The sequence below is a fragment of the Schistocerca gregaria genome, chromosome 3 (assembly GCF_023897955.1).
Source record: "Schistocerca gregaria isolate iqSchGreg1 chromosome 3, iqSchGreg1.2, whole genome shotgun sequence".
In the NCBI taxonomy this organism is placed as follows: Eukaryota; Metazoa; Arthropoda; class Insecta; order Orthoptera; family Acrididae; genus Schistocerca; species Schistocerca gregaria.
In genome coordinates, this window is record NC_064922.1 from 562,953,422 (window position 1) to 562,973,421 (window position 20,000).

At 40.5% G+C, this 20,000-nt stretch overlaps 1 pseudogene; it reads left to right on the forward strand.

Moving 5' to 3' along the window:
* The window catches only part of LOC126355182 (protein FAM117B-like), a 79,450-nt pseudogene that overhangs the window by 41,007 nt on the left and 18,443 nt on the right, over positions 1-20,000 (forward strand).

The following is a 20,000-nucleotide window of genomic DNA, read 5'->3' on the forward strand; positions in this document are numbered from 1 at the left end:
CACACACGCGAGACAGATTCTGCCTCCCCCCGCTCTCTCTCTCTCTCTCTCTCTCTCACTCTCTCTCTCTCTCTCTCTCTCTCTCTGCCTCTCCCCGCTCTCGCTGTCTCTCTCTCTCTCTCTCTCTCTCTCTCTCTCTCTCTCTCCTCTCTCTGCCTCCCCCCTCTCTCTCTCTCTCTCTCTCTCTCTCTCTCTCTCCTCTCTCTCTCCCCCCCCCCCCGATATGTAACAATATTTCTATAAAATTATGGGCCTCAAGTTTCTGGCCATAACTTAACCTTCAGGAAGCAAAATGCCAGGGCTGTTGATAGCCACATGTAAAGTACTACAGAATCTTAGCTTTACTTTGAGGGAAAAGAGGGATAGTTTGGGTAAGATAAAAAAAAATGGTGGGGGTGGGTTGTGTCAACCGTACGTGATTGCTAGCATACATAAATAGTAATATATTTTTTTGAATTTTATGTTTTTCCCTACCTTACTGGAAAGAACCAGAATTAAGTTTTAAACACACTGTCAACAACAAGGTTGTTGAAAGTAAAACACAGAGATTTGGGAATGAAATCAACCTTGCCATTGAGTATCAAATAACCAAACTTTAAAAAAAAAATATTGAATTTATAACTATGAACTGTTCTAGATGCAATGAGTGTTGTTGTCTATTTCCTTTGAAATGTCATTCTTGACATTCTCAGAATCTCAAGTGGGTTAGGATCTTGATTCCCCTAGATAAATATCTGAAGACATCCATGTTTTTGAGTGAATTTGAATGCGGTTTACGATAATGATGATAATACGTGAACAGATCAATAAAGCAATTTCTTATCTCTCTCTCTCTCTCTCTCTCTTTTTCTTTTTTTTTTTTTTTCAAGGTGGCAGTAGAGGATCATCTCCAGACCAAGAAACTAGCCGCTAGGTACTTCACCGCACATAAACAAGTTCCTCGCAAGGGAGCCCCCCTGATGGCTGTGAAAAAGTAAACCTTAAGTTATAGAAGATACAAGGTAAGTATATTGTTCATAACTGATTGGTTAATCTGTACTAGCAATAAGAGCTGTTGTTTTATAGGTGACAGAGTGTAAATAGTATATGCACCAAACAGAAACAGAAAATTGAACTGAGAAAACTTAAAATTAGGAGACCGGGTTGGCTGGGAAGTATCTAACTACAGGTGGGTAAATTCTTAGAATCGCCAATAGATATTCGTAAAGCACAAATGTTATTCTTAGCTTTCAGAGCTCAGTGTTCCTTCTAGAAGGAAAGAGGGGTGAAATGAAATAACTCTGCAAATTTAGCTGTACTTTTCGCAGTATCGGGAGCCCACTTACACACACATCACTGAGATTGTAGATACTTCAGGTTATTGTTCCACATTCTGATCTGTGTCCTCTTTGGTGACAGTCCTACTTGATGCAAGAGATGAGAATTTTGTTTCATTGTATGTAATTATGTTCTGAGCATGTATATCCAGCAGCTGCTTATTTTTCCAACTGTTTGGATTGTCTGGTTCATAAATTGGCTCTTTCCTGACAAGGAATATTATAAATCTGTGGGACCACAAGACCATGACTGTCTTTTGCTACATGCAACATATCTAGTCAGAAACTAGGTGTTGTGCATTGTTTTCCCAGGACCTTATTTATTTTTCCTACACTGCTGGAGAAAAGAATGCAAAATCCTCAGACTATTCTGTGGCCCCAGGGTATATGTGCATACTGAGGGTTTTGCAGTTTTGGTGATCCCTTTGTCAGTCATTAGCCATCACGTGATGCTCAGAAGGCCTGTTTGTGTGCCATCTGTTTTGACTCTGTAAGTGGTAACTTTGCTGAGTTTAGAGGTGCAATTGTTTGCAACATTTATTCTACAATACAACCATGCCCTGTCAAGGACAACTCCTGCCATTTGAACAGGGTCATATTGTGTCCCTGCAGGAAAGTGGATTGACAAGTCAATAGATTGCTGCACATGTTGGCACAGTGAGTTGTTGGTGAGTCACTGCTTTCAGCAGTGATCTATGGAACATTCCCACACCCATAGACCAGGTTCTGGAAGTCCACATAGTGTAGGCGCACATCAAGATCAACACATTGTACGAGCAGTGGTGGCTGACTACGTTTTGCAAGATGCAGTGGCTAACTGATCATCATCCAGGGAAGAAGTCTGGACACATGTTAGAACTGCTGTGTCACCAAGAACCATTAGGAACTATATACTTGCTGCAGGACTAAGATCACGTGTGCCTCTGGCCAGGCTACCACTGACACCATGGCACGACCAGTAGGCTGTCCCTTATTTTGTCCCCCCCACCACTCCACAACCACCTCAAAAAATTTTACACTCATCCCTTTAATGTTTCGTATTTGGTTAAATTTTTTTCTGGAAAAGAATGTCATCACAATAAGATGACATTAACCCATGCTAACTAGAGCAAAAAATTTTAATATTGCGAATTTTAGATTTTGTAGCTTCTTTGACAATGTAAAAGTTATCGATGACTGTAAAAAATCAAAATTAAATATGTTTGCTTTTTAGGATGCATTTATTACTCTTGATAATGTTTTTTGTTCAGTATTTCATTTTTTGTTCAGTATTTCATTTTTTGTTCAGTATTTCATTTTTTGTTCAGTATTTCATTTTTTGAATCCATTTACAGTCTTAAGATTTTCTTCAACACGGCACAATAAAAATTCCTTTTGTTCCTCAGCGATGGTAAATAGTATGTGAAAATCCTGGATTAATTTAACAAACCTTTTGGCAGAGCCATTAGCTGCTTTTACTCCTCAACTATCCTTTAAACATCTAAATATGAAGTGGTGCTAGTCAGTGTCAAAGGACATTCTTGAATAAAACTAGTGTCCACAATCTTGAAATGAGAGAACAGGCCTCTGCTCTTACTTTGACCCAAAGTCAGCTAATGTTTTCTTGGAAATGAAGACTAGATTGAATTGGGAGATGTAAATTAGTGAATTAAAACGAGAAATAAATGGCAGTCAGAATGACGTTAAATTGAAAAAATGCGCAGAAAAACGGGCTAACCAACAGTATTTAGAAATGGAGAAAAATGGGGTTGTGCAAATGAGTGGAAAAAATATTTGAACTATTTTATTCTTACTTTTTAACAGAAATCCATACAATATGGCCCAGTTACTGTTTCTGATTCGTCATATCCTTTATGTTGAAACACAACATGAAAAATACTTAACAAAAAAACAATAATTATATGTGGAGATTTGATTCATAGATAATCAATCATCCCCAAAAACAAATTATCATTAACTGTAGTAAAAAAATCCTGTAAAAGGGAAAGTGATAACACACCACGTATGGCCCGATAGATCAACCCAGTGGTTACTGTCATAGTCTCACATTGCAAAAAAGGCATCCCATGATGAAAGCAATTACCGTAACAGAATTATAAATTTTTGAATATCCCGAGACCATTTTCAGCTTCTTAATAGGCAGGACTAGCTGTTTAACAGTGATGTTCAGTTTTGGTTCTACTTCTTCTTTTTTAATGATCGTTTTTCTCACATGAAATTTGCATCTTAAGATGAAAACAAACTTGGCAGGGGGCACTGCATGGTTTTGTAAAACCAGTATTGAAAAACTGACAAATATTATACAACAAATGCCAGTGCTAAGAGGTAACCTGTTGGTTTTTTTTGTACTTACCTTTATGAAGCCTGTACATCTGGGTAATGTTTATATTTGCACACAGATATGTCATATTGGCATTCTTTTTCCTGGAGTAGTAACTTGACAGCATAGGGAAAACTATTTACTCATATTTGCTGTATGGTGTTGCAGGTGGCAGGTGACGCTAAATAATGCAAAGTGGGAGGTGATCCACATGAGTTCCAATAGAAATCCGTAGGAATTCGATTACTCGATAAGTAGTACAATTCTCAAGGCTGTCAATTTCACTAAGTACCTGGGTGTTAAAATTACGAACAACTTCAGTTGGAAAGACCACATAGATAATATTGTGGGGAAGGTGAGCCAAAGGCTGTGTTTCATTGGCAGGACACTTAGAAGATGCAACAAGTCCACTAAAGAGACACCTTACACTACACTCGTTCATCCTCTGTTAGAATATTGCTGCGCGGTGTGGGGTTCGTACCAGGTGGGATTGATGGAGGACATCGAAAGGGTGCAAGAAAAGGGCAGCTCGTTTTGTATTATCACGTAACAGGGGGGAGAGGGTGGCAGATATGATACACAAGTTGGGATGGAAGTCATTAAAGCAAAGACGTTTTCGTGGTGGTGACCAACTTTCTCTTCCGAATGTGAAAATATTTTGTTGAGCCCAACCTACATAGGTAGGAATGTTCATCAAAATAAAACAAGAGAAATCAGAGCTTGAACAGAAAGGTTTAGGTGTTTGTTTTTCCCACGCGCTGTTCGAGAGTGGAATGGTAGAGAGATAGTATGATTGTGGTTCAATGAACCCTCTGCAAAGCACTTAAATGTGAATTGCTGAGTAATCATGTAGATGTAGACATGAGCCCATGTCAATTCCTGGTCCTCCTCATTGCATTTATTTGGGCGATTGTTAGGTCTCCCCTGCTTATCCACATGAAATGAAATATTTAGCTTTTAATGTCGTGCTTCACACAAATCTATTACCATGAATGTACATCTAGTGTTTTGTTGCCTAATGGAACACAGAAACTAACTTCAGGAGTTCCAGATGTTTTATTTTGTTAATTCACATGTGGTAGGTGTCCATTCCTTATGCCAAGGATTCCTAGCCAATTGGATCATCAGTATCAGTATCTACATCTACATGGATACTCTGCAAATCACATTTAAGTGCCTGGCAGAGGGTTCATCAAACCACCTTCACAATTTTCTATTATTCCTATCCCCTATAGTGTGTGGCAAGAATGAACACACACATCTTTCCGTACGAGCTCTGATTTCCCTTATTTTATCTTTGTGATTGTTCCTCCCTATGTAAGTTGGTGTCAACAAAATATTTTCGCATTCTGAGGAGAAAGTTGGTGATTGGAATTTCATGAGAAGATTCCGTCACAACAAAAAATGCCTTTCTTTTAATGATGTCCAGCCCAAATCCTGTATCATTTCTGTGACACTCTCTCCTGTATTTTACGATACTACAAAACGTGCTGCCTTTCTTTGAACTTTCTCGATGTACCCAGTCAGCACGAGAGCAAGAACGGTTCTGATAATGCCACAAGTGATGACTAAATTTCCTTACAGCTGCTTCCTGAAATGGTTGACTGTTGTCTTTTCAGATAATTACAGATTTTTTTTAGGAAGCAGAGATGCAGATGAGGAGCATCTAAAACTCCATGGCACTGAAGCTATGGCTTGACATAAACATTTAAAATGAAAAGAGGCACCTCTCAATGCATTTTTATTTTCAATGGATAGTTCAAGTTGTGGTATTACCAGAAACATTTTTAAGCAATAAATTGCTCTTGCCGTCCATCTTGCTTGACACATTGCTTCAAGAGGGTACATTTTCCGGTCCCAAAAATTATTACATAGGGCTCTATGAGTTCGCAGTAATCACCTCTCACTGTTAATATATATCTGCATGGATACTCTGCAAATCACATTTAGGTGCCTGGCAGAGGGTTCGTTGTATCACCTTCACAATTCTCTATTATTCCAATCCCTTATAGTGCACAGGAAGAATGAACACCTATATATTTCTGTACAAGCTCTGATTTCCCTTGTTTTATCTTGGTGACCATTCCTCCTTATGAACGTCGGTGCCAGCAAAATGTTTTCGCATTCAGAGGAGAAAGTTGGTGAAAGGAATTTTGTGAGAAGATTCTGTCGCAATGAGAAATACCTTTCTTTTAATGGTGTCCAGCCCAAATTGTGTATCATTTCAGTGACACTCTCCCATATTTCGTGATAATACAAAATGTGCTGCCCTTCCTTGAACTTTTTTGATGTACTCTGTCAATCCTACCTGATAATGATCCCAACACCATGCAGCAGTATTCTAAAACAGGATGGACAAGCGTATGTAGGCAGTCTCCTTAGTAGATCTGTTACATTTTCTAAGTGCCCTGCCAATAAAATGCAGTCTTTGGTTAGCTTTCCCCATAACATTTTCCATATGTTCCTTCCAGTTTAAGTTGTTCGTAATTGTAATTCCTATGTATTTAGTAGAATTTACGGCCTATCAATTTGACTGATGCATCATACAACCGAAGTTTGATGGATTCCTTTTAGCACTCCTGTGGATGACCTCACACTTTGTTATTTAGGGTCAATTGTCAATTTTGGCACCATTCAGGTGTCTTTTTTAAGTTGTTTTGCAATTTGTTTTGATCTTCTAATGACTTTATTAGTCGATAAATAACAGCGTCATCTGCAAACAACCTAAGGCAGCTGCTCAGACTTTCTCCCAAATCGTTTATATAGATAAGGAACAGCAAAGGCGAGCAGGAGAGGTAAAGCACTTTGGCACCGCGTGTAAATTTAAAGATGTTTACCATAGGCAAAAACAAGTTAATAAATGGTTACATAAATTTGCGATGATGAGCACATAGGTGCAAAGCCGTATTCCCATCATAAGTAGTACAAAGTCTCAATAGCAAGCTGACACACTCTGAAATTTAAGTGATGTTTCCAGGCCGCCTGCTCTTGATGAAGTGGACAGGATGCAAGAGGCATTTGTTCAGCTTCACAGCGTTGGCTTGAGGGCGCTGTGGATGCTGTAGTTCATCCGCTATCGTAGTGCCAACCTAAGAGCATGGAACTATGCTGTGCCATCGGAACTATCAATACCACAGAATCAATTTGAAATCCATTTTCAGTAGCACTCAACACTTCATACGAATAAAGAGCTAGTTGTGTTTCACACGAACGATGTTTTCTAAACCCATGTTGACTGTGTGTCAATGGTCAGTTTTCTGCAAGGTAAATTCATAATGTTCAAACACAATATACACTCCTGGAAATTGAAATAAGAACACCGTGAATTCATTGTCCCAGGAAGGGGAAACTTTATTGACACATTCCTGGGGTCAGATACATCACATGATCACACTGACAGAACCACAGGCACATAGACACAGGCAGCAGAGCATGCACAATGTCGGCACTAGTACAGTGTATATCCACCTTTCGCAGCAATGCAGGCTGCTATTCTCCCATGGAGACGATCGTAGAGATGCTGGATGTAGTCCTGTGGAACGGCTTGCCATGCCATTTCCACCTGGCGCCTCAGTTGGACCAGCGTTCGTGCTGGACATGCAGACCGCGTGAGACGACGCTTCATCCAGTCCCAAACATGCTCAATGGGGGACAGATCCGGAGATCTTGCTGGCCAGGGTAGTTGACTTACACCTTCTAGAGCACGTTGGGTGGCACAGGACACATGCGGACGTGCATTGTCCTGTTGGAACAGCAAGTTCCCTTGCCGGTCTAGGAATGGTAGAACGATGGGTTCAATGACGGTTTGGATGTACCGTGCACTATTCAGTGTCCCCTCGACGATCACCAGAGGTGTACGGCCAGTGTAGGAGATCGCTTCCCACACCATGATGCCGGGTGTTGGCCCTGTGTGCCTCGGTCGTATGCAGTCCTGATTGTGGCGCTCACCTGCACGGCGCCAAACACGCATACGACCATCATTGGCACCAAGGCAGAAGCGACTCTCATCGCTGAAGACGACACGTCTCCATTCGTCCCTCCATTGACGCCTGTCGCGACACCACTGGAGGCGGGCTGCACGATGTTGGGGCGTGAGCGGAAGACGGCCTAACGATGTGCGGGACCGTAGCCCAGCTTCATGGAGACGGTTGCAAATGGTCCTCGCCGATACCCCAGGAGCAACAGTGTCCCTAATTTGCTGGGAAGTGGCGGTGCGGTCCCCTACGGCACTGTGTAGGATCCTACGGTCTTGGCGTGCATCCGTGCATCGCTGCGGTCCGGTCCCAGGTCGACGGGCACGTGCACCTTCCGCCGACCATTGGCAACAACATCGATGTACTGTGGAGACCTCACGCCCCACGTGTTGAGCAATTCGGCGGTACGTCCACCCGGCCACCTGCATGCCCACTATACGCCCTCGCTCGAAGTCCGTCAACTGCACATACGGTTCACGTCCACGCTGTCGCGGCATGCTACCAGTGTTAAAGACTGCGATGGAGCTCCGTATGCCACGGCAAACTGGCTGACACTGACGGCGGCGGTGCACAAATGCTGCGTAGCTAGCGCCATTCGACGGCCAACACCGCGGTTCCTGGTGTGTCCGCTGTGCCGTGCGTGTGATCATTGCTTGTACAGCCCTCTCGCAGTGTCCGGAGCAAGTATGGTGGGTCTGACACACCGGTGTCAGTGTGTTCTTTTTTCCATTTCCAGGAGTGTATGTTCCAAAATCCTGCTGCATATCGGCGTTAATAATATGGGCGTGTAATTTAGTGGATTACTCCTACTACCTGTCTCTTATATTGGTATGACCTGTAAAACTTTCCAGTCTTTGGGTATGGATCTTTCATGAAGCGAATGGTTGTATATGATTGTTAAGTATGGAACTAATGCATCAGCATACTCTGAAAGGAATCTTATTGGTGTATAAAAGTCTGGACCAGAAGACTTGCTCTAAAAGTGATTTAAACTGCTTCACTCCTCCGAGGATATTTACTTCTACATTACTTATGTTGGCAGCTGTTCTTGATGTTAATTCTGGAATATTTACTACTTCTTCTTTTGTGAAGTCATTTCAGAAGGCTGTGTTCAGTAACTCTGCTTTGGCAGCACTGTCATCAATAGTATCTCCATTGCCATCACACATGGAAGGCATTGATTGTTTCTTGCCACTAACCTGAATTTCTTTGGATTTTCTGCCAGCTTTTGAGACAGTTTCGTTGTGGAAACTGTTATAAGCATCTCGCATTGAAGTCCGCGCTAAATTTCGAGCCTCTGTAAAAGATCACCAATCCTGGGGATTTTGGGTCTGTTTAAATTTGACATGTTTGTTTAATTGTTTCTGCAACAGTGTTTTGACCTGTTTTATATACCAAGAATGATTAGCTCCATCATTTGTTAATTTATTTGATATAAATCTCTCAGTTGCTGCTGATATATTTCTTTGAATTAAAGCCGCATCTTGTCTAGACATACATTATTAATTTGGAAGAAGTGGAGATTCTCTCTCAGGAAGGCGTCAAGTGAATTTTTATCTGCTTTTTTGAATAGGTTTATTTTTGGAGAATTGGGGGGTTACAATATTGAGTCTTAGTACGTCAACCCTGTGTTCACTAGTCCCTGTATTCGTTTTAATGCTCGTTATTAACTCAGGATTATTTGTTGCTAAGAGGTAAAGTGTGTGTTCTCAACCGTTTACTATTCGCATGGGCTCATGAACTAACTGCTCAAAATAATTTTCAGAGAATGCATTTAGCACAATTTTCGATGATGTTTTATGCGTACCTCCAGAATTAAACGTGTATTTTTGCCAACACATTGTTTGTAAATTAAAGTCACCACCAACTATAATTATATGAGTCGGGTACATGTTTTAAATCAAACTGAAGTTTTCTCTGAACCTTTCAGCAACTGTATCATCCGAGTTGGGAGGTCAGTGAAAGGATCCAATTATTATTTTATTCTGGCTTCCAACAATGACCTCTGCCTCTGTTGGTTTATCTAATTTGCTTTCAGATACGTCTAACATCTGTTTAATCTCTGGCTCATTAAAAAACAAATCCACAATTTCCTTGCAATTGTGAAAGTTACTGACTTTGATACTATCCCAGTTTTCTCTCAAATGCTGAGAGTATGTCAGGACTGCTTATTGTAGCACATACTTCAGATTCAGACACACTTTTAAAAAATAAGTTCACATATATGTGATGATAGCATGGGGAATAAAACAACTCCCTTCCAATTTGTATTAAAGTAAGATGCAGGCCATATTAAGATGGCCAGTGTTGGAGGCAGTTGTCACTGCAGAGAATTTGTAAATTTTGTTCAGTGACCTAATATATTAATGCATTCCAAACAGCATTTGCTTGCTATTTACCATGACCATTTTATAATTTTGCTACACCAACAAGCTGTTCACTATCCCCAAGTGTAAAAATGATTGGAAGTCTTTCTTCTTCTGGGTTCTTGACATTTAATGTTGGCAACAATTTCCCGTCCCAGCAAACAGTAAGAACTACAGGGAAATCATTCTTGAAAGCAAAGTTTATTGTTTCATGCCATTCTCTTATTCTGTCTGATTCTGTGAAGAGAAGACTTATGGATTCAGAGCTCTTTAGTATTGTAACCAAGCACTTGTGTGTGGAAATAATTTTATTTATTCATCCACATTAACATTATTTTTTTCAAAGTAGTCCACTTATGCCATTGTTTCTTCCAGTCCCCAAAACACTTCTGGAAGTCTCTTTGGGCTATCACTTTGCTCATTTAGCGATTCATTCATAATCTCATGTAAGCTTGGAAAACACTGGCTCTTTAAGAGTCTTTTCTTTTGGGAGTGTAAAAAAGTGACATGGGGCCATATCTGGCAAATATGGATGCTGGAGCATCATTACAAGGTTGTTTTTTGCCGAAAATTGACGAACAAGTAATAAAGTGTGAGTGGAAGCATTATCATGGTGCAAAAGCCATGAATTGTTTCGCCACAAATCTGGACTATTTCTTCTTCTTCGTCTTCTTCTTCTTCTTCTTCTTCTTCATCTTCATCCTTTATTCCCATCCCCTCCCCTAGCCCGGTGTGGAAATTACAGACAGTACTCATTGTTGATCGTTTCATGTTTTGGCAAGGACTCATTATGCCATTAAAATTGAAGAAAACTGTGAGCAGAGCTTTCACTTACGACGACTTGTGCAAACCTTTTTTCGATCTTTGCAATCCAGAATGCGTCGACTGAGTGAATGAGGCTTAGTTTCGTACACTCATGTTTCGTCACATGTTACGGAATGTTTCAGTAATTCTGCATTGTTGTTGACTTCATTTAGTGACTTCTGACCAACTTCCTTTCACAACACCTTTTGCTGTCACACTCTCCATACTCAAAAGATCTGAATATATTTCATGGCATGCCAACATCAGCAACTTCTCTGCTTCTTATTTGTTCGAAATCATTTCTTTCACTTTTCCATGTTTTCGTCAGTTGTCGATGTGCTGAGGCGTCAAGAACATTCGTCGTCTTCAACTTCATGGCTATCTTGAAAGTGTTTATACCACTTGTAAACCCTCGTGTTACTCGTAGCAGACTCATCAAAAGCAATATTCAACTTCTCTTAAAATTTGTTAAATTTTTATAATATTTTTATAGCAAAATATAATGTAAATTCTCTGATGCCTTTGTGTAAACAAATCAACGATTGCTACTCATAAGCTGTCACTTTACACATCCAATATGGCTCTCAGTGTACAGATAAGTTTTAGACATATTTACCAACAAAATAACAAAAAATTGCATTAATCAGACTACAATGACCCATTAAATTGAAAAATTCCTGATGGTTTTTGAACACCTTACAGCTGGTATCTATCGAAGACACCCATTAATTTTACAGTAATAAAATCTTTGATACCTCGCCTTGCTGCACTCGCCAATAAACTACTCTCAGAAGTTTGTTCTAAGCACTCACCACCACTAATGTCAGTTTAGTCTGAACATGAAAATGCCTTACCTGATTCTCCAGATGATTAAGAAGGAAGATTTAGAAATACCTTTTCCCTTCTTCCAATTTTCTCTGCCTAGACATTTCTTCTTGCTGGCAAGTATTCAGTCTACTCCTGCAAAGTAGCCCTTTCTCTTTCAAGGTAAAAATATCCTGTCTTCTTCCACATATATCATTTATGGAACATTGGCAAGTGCCAAATCAGATTAATAGTCCTAATTATTATTCATAAACTTCTCTTTATGGCATTTAAATGAACCTTTATACTTTCTTCCTCTCTCCAAATGCAAGTTAGCGAATTTTAAGGAACAATGCTGAATAGCTCTTATTTTTTCTCAAAATGTAATGCACATGGTGAACCACAAGGTTAGCACTTCCACTAAATGTTAACTTTACTTCCTGTGTGTTATCAAATAAAACTTCCAGCATTAGTCTATTTGATGGTAATTTGTGTCCAGTTATTTGGTGTTTTATATCTCCTATTAAAAACACTCATTTCTTGGCAATAAATAATTGATGTGACATCTTAGGTAGTGACTAGAAAACATGTGCAACATGATGGGTAACAAAAAAACTGACTGCACTGCGTGTGCACATACTTTTAAGCCGAGGTGACATCAGCATGACATGTAGACAGTGTGAAAGATATTGTTTCTCATGCAAGTTTGGGCTCAAGTCACACCTGGTTAGAGTGCTTTGATCACAACAAAATTTTGTTCAGACATGTTTCAGAATCATTCAAACAGTATTGGAAGGTGAGTATTCAAATATATTGAAGTTGAAATATGAGGGACACCCTAACCTCCAAGATGGCTATCCTAGTGTTGTGAAAGAGGGGAATGGTGCTCTGTTGTCCTCAGTGATGAGAGTAGGTTCCGTCTGTATGTGAATGGTCGATGTACACATGTATGGTTTAGACCTGGTGAGCAGCCTATTCCAGAATTCGTTCACCTTTGACACACAGGTCCCGCTCTTGGCTTCATGGTGCAGGGGTTATCAGTTACAACTGGTGGTCACGTTTGGTATTTCTGTAGGGTAAAGTAATCAGTGCCTGCTACATTATGCAGGTATCCCCGTGCTGTTGGCATTTGGTCGTCAAGAACCTGATATTGTTTTTCAGTAGGATAGTGCATGTCCACATACAGGTACTGCAATACAACATTCTCTTCATGGTGTATGATAATTGCTGTGGCCAGCAAAATGGCCAGATCTCTCACTAGTGGACATGTATGGGACATAATGAAGCAGTGCCATACTTGTTCTTCAGAGCTTGCAAGTACCATTGCCAAAATGTACTACAAGGTGCATGGTGGCTGAAACAGACTGTTGCAAGATGCCATTAAGCACTGATCATTTGCTTGTAAGAATATACATCTGTGTTGCTGCAAGAGGGTATACACTGGTTACTTATGCAACTGTTTGGGGACGCCTTACTGTAATGTGTGTGTTTCGTTTGGTCAGAATTTATCACATATTCCTACAGTGACCAACCACATGTCATATCACTTGTCAATGAAATGGCCTCGGTAGTTTAGTTTATGTGTTACCCACAGAAATGGAGGGTAATAACTTTATATTCTAGTGATTATTGAGTATCTTCATGTTTCCATATTTTGGAGAATGCTAACTTAATACATTACTCTGCAAAACTTAAGGACAACATAAAGTACCATAACATATTAACTACTTGATGAAAATGAATGAACATGCAGAAGTATGTACAGAAAGCTGGACATCACGTGGTGTTAGGTCAGTGTGACTCTAGAACTTAATGGGGCTGGGCCTGCAATACAAGGCCGTTAAAGGAATGAGGAAAGACAGTGTGTGTCAGTCAGTGAGCTGTGTTGGTGCACCGTAGTGGTGTTCGTTACAACATGGCGCAGTGACAACATTTGGATGACTCCACATGAGGAAGAGTCATCAGGAAACTGGAAAGAGACTGAAGTGTGACAAATGTAGCCCAGGAGTTTGGTACTGCTCGCAGCACTATATGAAGTACGTAGGGAACAGTCCAAACCACAGGCACTGCTACCCGAAGGAGAGATGGCGGTGACTACGGTTAATTACAGCAGCAGTTGACTGTTACATTGTGCAACAGGCAAAAAAAGACCCTTGTCAGACAGTGGGTGCAACTGCATTCACATTTAACAGGACTGTGAGAAACGCAATTTCATGATCCACAGTGGCACGGTAACTGCATGAGGGTGGTCTCTCTGCCTATTGACCAGTATGATGTGGTCCTTTGACACTCACATATCATCAGTACTATGCAATGGGGCCAATAGCATAGGAATGAGTAAAGAATGAGATCACATGCTCTTATCAATTGAGAACAGATTCAGTCTGAGTAATGATTCTCATTTACCCTGATACAGTGGAAACATGTAATGCATCCAGGAACATTGTTGAACTTGTTTGTTTTGGTTGGTAAATGTTACTAAGACACTGCTTGTTTCATATGTGTCTTTTCAGGTGTGCATTCAGCCCTGACTTCATTTTTATGAATGACAATGCATGACTGCATTGAATAGCACAGGTAGAGTGGTTCTTAAATGAGAAGATATTTGGCAAGTGGACTGACATGCCTATTTCCCCAAAATAAATCCCACTGATCATGTTTGGCTGCATTGGGGAGATGTACTGCAGCACATCCATGTGCACCAATGACTATCTAGTAGTTGTCAACCCTTTTTTAGAATGGAATGCTGAACAATTAGAACTTCTTACCAACCTTGTAGCAAGCATATGAGCACATTGCAGTCATGCGTTGCTTTCCTTGATAATCTCTCATCATACTAAGAATCATGTCCTATATTTTGCAATGTCCAGGGACCATTATGACATGCAGTGACTTCAGTTAATTACTGTCTTTGAATAAAAATGTAATTTCTGTTTGTCACATAGTGTGTTTCTTTCAGTTAGCTTCTGTAAAATACTGTAGCATTTCTTTCTATGTAAGGTCAAAGTTTCATCGATCTGTGTTACTTGACTGTGACACTTCATGCGAAAGTTGCTTTTGTCCTCAAGTTGTGCATACTAGCATATTATGATCCACATAGCCATTCTATCAGGATATGTGCTTCATATCTCTTATTATACAAACCAAGTGATTCTTAGCAGGAACAGTTAAAGGTTTGTGCCAATCTATGTAAAATCTTGATCTTATGGGCTGTAAGAAGGTAGATGTCAATGCTGAGATATCAGTAAAGACACAAAATAAGCTGACATACATCTTGGGCTTGCAGAAGTAAGAGTAGAAGTTGTGAGAAAATCATGCAGAGGAAAATTTCCAAAGTGCTTCCCACCAGGAAAAACTTTTACACAATAGATGAGGATGAAGGATGCATAATAGTTGAATAGGTGTTGAGGTTAAACATTAACAGCCTCTGCTTTGGAGCATGTTTCACGATCCATTCTGGTAGACATGCTAGAATGCATCAAGTTCTGTGACAGTACGTGTTTTTGGGACTTTATTAGACCATACTAATGCAGCTAAGACATTCCAAGCCATCAGAGGGACTGTTTTCTAAATGTTGTTTTGTAGGGCAGGCAACCACAGCCAAAGGTCAGAATTTTTTCAAAGAAAATTCTGCACTGGCTGTATGAATGATTTTTATTAATACTGCGACTGCTTTTGCACCACTTACCAGTGCACCCTCAGGCAATCTGTACAAAAAAATATGAGCTCATATAAACTATTCGATCCCCAAATTCTGAGGTGTAAATTAAACTTTTAAATAGCCAGTGTTTTGAATGAAACAAGAAAGTACTCACATATGCTATTCATAACATAGTGACGTTGAACATTGCCCTGTAGCCACTCCCCACCATTCATGTCCAATACACTGTCATCCGGTGAAAATGGTAGTTAAAATTTTAAGAATCTTAAAAAAAAAAAAATACGATGCTGATAAAACTCCCCTAAACACGAACAATGAAGAGTGGAACATTAACATGAACCAACAATGGAATTAGGGCCATGTAAACATATCAGAACATACCGTGCAGTTTGAGAGGAGCCGCGTGGCAGCGTACACAGCCTGACTGACTGGCAGAGACCTGGAAAGAACTCGTGCAGTGGCGCGAGAATCGCCAGAGGCCGGGATTCTTTGCCAGCCATTGTACTGGTTTTGATGATGATATTTTGCAGTTGTTTGATGCAGAGTCTTATACTGTTACAGTTTCAGTAAATTCAGATTCTGCAGCAAAATGATGGCAAATACAAATCTTCAATTTGAGGCAGTGTAAAAGCATTCCTGCACGTATTCTTCACATATTAGTTGTTCAAGTACACACATCAAAAATGTTTAGCATCACCCTGGCTCCCTCAACTCCTGAAGATTGACGTTGACTGTGAATGTTGTATCACATACACCGTCCCTTTGACTCTTCAGAGATGTCACTAAACCAGCCCAAAGATGTAAACAATCATGCATGGACAGTGCTTATTAGACGGAGGGGGTCCGACATCCGATCAGTCCCAGTCATTCCACCAAGGAGGTTCTATACGGCTCGTGTTGTCTGTAGTTCAGCCATGCCTAGACAGTCAATACTGGGGTTTGATCGCGTCCGCATTGTTACTTAGTACCAGGAAGGGCTCTCAACAAGGGAAATGTCCAGGCATCTCGCAGTGAACCAAAGCAATGTTCGGACATGGAAGAGATACAGAGAGACAGGAACTGTTGATGACATCCCTCGCTCAGGCCGCCCTAGGGCTACTACTGCAGTAGGTGACTGCTACATGCGGATTATGGCTCGGAGGAACCCTGACAAGCAACACCACCATTTAGAATAATGCTCTTCGTGCAGTCACAGGACATCGTGTTCAGACTCAAACTGTGCGCAGTAGGCTGCATGATGCGCAACTACACTCTCAATGTCCATGGCAAGGTCCATCTTTGCAAATATGACACCATTCAGTGCGGTAAAGATGGGCCCAACAACATGCCGAATGGACAGCTCAGGATTGGCATCAAGTTCTCTTCACCGATGAGTGTCAAATACGCCTTCAACCAGACAATGGTCAGAGGCGTGTTTGGGGGCAACCCGATCAGCCTGAACGCCTTACACTGTGAGCGAATGCAGCAAGGTGGAGGTTCCCTGCTGTTTTGGGGTGGCATTATGTGGAGCCGTTGTACACCGCTGGTGGTCATGGAAGGCGCCATATCGGCTGTATGATACGTGAATTCCATCCTATGACCGACAGTGCAATCATATTGGTGAGACATTCGTCTTCATGGATGACAGTTCACACCCTCATCGTGCACATCTTGTGAGGCCAGCATGTTCTCCCGATATGAACCCTATCGAACATGCCTGAGATAGATTGAAAAGGGCTGTTTATGGACGATGTGACCCACCAGCGGCTCTGAGGTATCTATGCCGAATCGTCATTGAGGAGAGGGGCAATCGGGACCAATAGTGCCTTGATGAACTTCTGGATAGTATGCCACGACGAATACAAGCATGAGGGGACGTGCTACGGGGTATAAGAGATACCAGTGTATACAGCAATCTGGACCACCACCTCTGAAGGTCTCGCAGTAGGGTGGTACAACATGCAATGTGTGGTTTTTATGAGCAGTAAAAAAAGACGGAAATGATGTTTGCATTTATTTCTGTTCCAATTTTCTGTACAGGTCCCGGAACTCTCTGAACGGAAGTGATGCAAAACTTTTTGATGTGTGTATTTCAACAACATTGCACAATTCATGTGCCAGTATAATGTGGCCAAAAATGTCATCTTGTTAGATAGGTGTCTTCTCCTATTTGTTAAAGGTTTTCCACAAATTCTGCTGCTCACTTGATTACTTTGTGTTCTGCCATATTAACGATTTTTTAAACAGGCATTCATTTCATCTGCTAATGTCAGTTTCAGAACTGCAGGCAGAGTTTGACAAAAATTGCCTGACCGTATGTGGTGTATCTCCCATTAAACATGTGTTCTCTCTTAAGTCAAGGATTGTTCTGTTCAGTGCTTTCAAAGACTTTCTGTGGGACATTGTGCTTTCATCCTGTATGATAGTCTTGCACTGTTTCAGTATTTATCTGCATGCTGATCATTTTGTTATGACACATACCTACAAGTTCATGGTCGGCTACATTTAAAGCTAATTTAACAGCATAATATGCTGTTCATCCACCATTCGCAAGTATAGCTGCTACCCATAAACAAAATATGAGTGAAAAGATTTTTGCCGTCCTCACTCACCCACTTCTGCTTACTGCAGCCAAACACCCTTATTAACAGCAGGATACCAAGGACCATCTACAACTGCAGTTGCAAGTGGGTGGTCATGAAGAGAAGTCTGTCTTCACTACACTCATTCTTTTTTAAAGTTACTTAACTGATCTAAATTATCAAGGAACATATCATTCTCTGTGTCCTGACTTGTAGAGTGCCACTTTAATTGCTCCTGAAGACAACATTCTCCTGAGTCATTCCCTCTTGGAGATCCAAATGGGGAACTATGTTAATTCCTGAATATTTTGTCCGGTCATGCAACACAGTTCAGAAATGTGTATGTTGTTTCGCCTTGCTTTCAGGTGCTCACATTACCAACATAGCGAAGCCATATTAGTTAATGTTAAAAGTGCAGATTAGTCAGTAATCCAGACTTTTGCCCCAATGGCGACTGGAAAGGCTGACACTTCTCTTTGGACCATATGTTAATCTCTTTTTTATGTAGTTACATATATGGTATGCCTCTGAATTGTCAATTCACAAAAGTCACCCCCAATAACCAGAGATTTTTTGATCATCACTTGCATTCCCCTTGCATGGCTGTTCAATGCTGTCATTAAAAAAAGGACAATATTAAAGATACCAACAAGCATAAAAATATGTTGGGAGACTCTTACCAAAAAGGGCTCTCTCGAAATTTCAGTAATAAATCTCTCCATGATGCACAATGCCTCTCTTGTAATGTCTGCCAGTGAAGTTAGTTGAGCATGTCCATAACACACTCGTGCCTGCTAAATGATACCATGGCGAAATGTGCCGCTCTTTGTTGGATCTTCTCTCTCTCGTTTATCCATGTCAGAAGACACATGAGGCTGTTTGCAGGAGATTTTCATTCATATTGAGAAGTTGTAATGCCAAAAAATTTGAGTGCAGTGCACAAAAAAACCGCATGGGATTAATGCTTAGTGTAGGCATTGGCAGTTGACCCTCAACATAACAAACTTTTTGTCTTACGCAGTTTTAAGAAACTTCAGAATAATTGAAACAGCTGATTTTGGTGTTCTATAATGTTGCTTATAAATAAATGTAACATACTGTGCACAAAGAAACTGAAAGGCGATTATTATATGATCTCACAATTGCAGAGTACTGATAGCAGTGATGTCCATTAAATATCTAGAATATGTGTATAGAGTGATTTAATGAGGAATGTCAGCATAAAACCACACATGCCAGATGGAGAAGAAACTTCAGGAAGTATAGTCCATGTAGATAGGAAGTAGATTACAGAAATCTCATTTGGCCGATATTGCTCACCAATCTGAGACTCTTACCAGGGATGATTAGTAGAGGAAATACAAAAGATCCAAAGCAGTCAGCATATTTTGTCAAAAGTTTATTTAATGAGCACAAAATTGTCACGGAGATGCTCACCCAGCTCTAGTGGCAGATGTTGAGAGGTGTTTTGCAGCACTGTGTGGTGCACTGTTGAAATTCAAAGCGCGTCCATTCCTAAGAGGAAGAGGCAACTGATTTAATGCTTCTTCATACCTATATCTTACAAAAAGACCATGGAGGAAGAATTAGCGGGATTGTAACTGTCACAAAGATTAACAAACAGTTTCTTTTTGTGTGCCATTTGTGACTGGGCCAAGAAAAGGGGAAGTGACAGTGAAACACAAAGTACCTCTCACCACAGAGTGAACAGTAGCATATGGAGTTTAAGTGGAGTAGGTGTATACAGGTACTGAGGACAGTGATTAAAGACAAGGAACTTGCGAAAGAGTGAAATTTGGAATGGAAGGGTGGTGATATGCAGTAATGGAAATTCTAGTGAGTGAGTGGTCCAAAATATGTGCAACAATGCATCAATGATCTGCTATTTTCATTGTATGCTGTTGTTGTATCCATTTCACAGACAATTTAGAATGTGTTAAAGCATGAACTCAAGTATGTTGGGTAATACCAGTAATAATTGATTCTTGGTGCCTTGTTAAGGTAGATGCTCCCTGAAAACTGTTGTGAAGATATATTTTGTTAAGTGCAGTCGATTCAATTAAATGCTTTAGCTAGCTGTGTAGTAGGACAGTCTTGCAAGCCAAGGGCTTGCACCCTTCACAAGGTCTTTTTTTACAGCTATTGCAACAACAGGTGGACAATCGGTTTAGCTTCTTGTCAAAGTAGCAGTTTG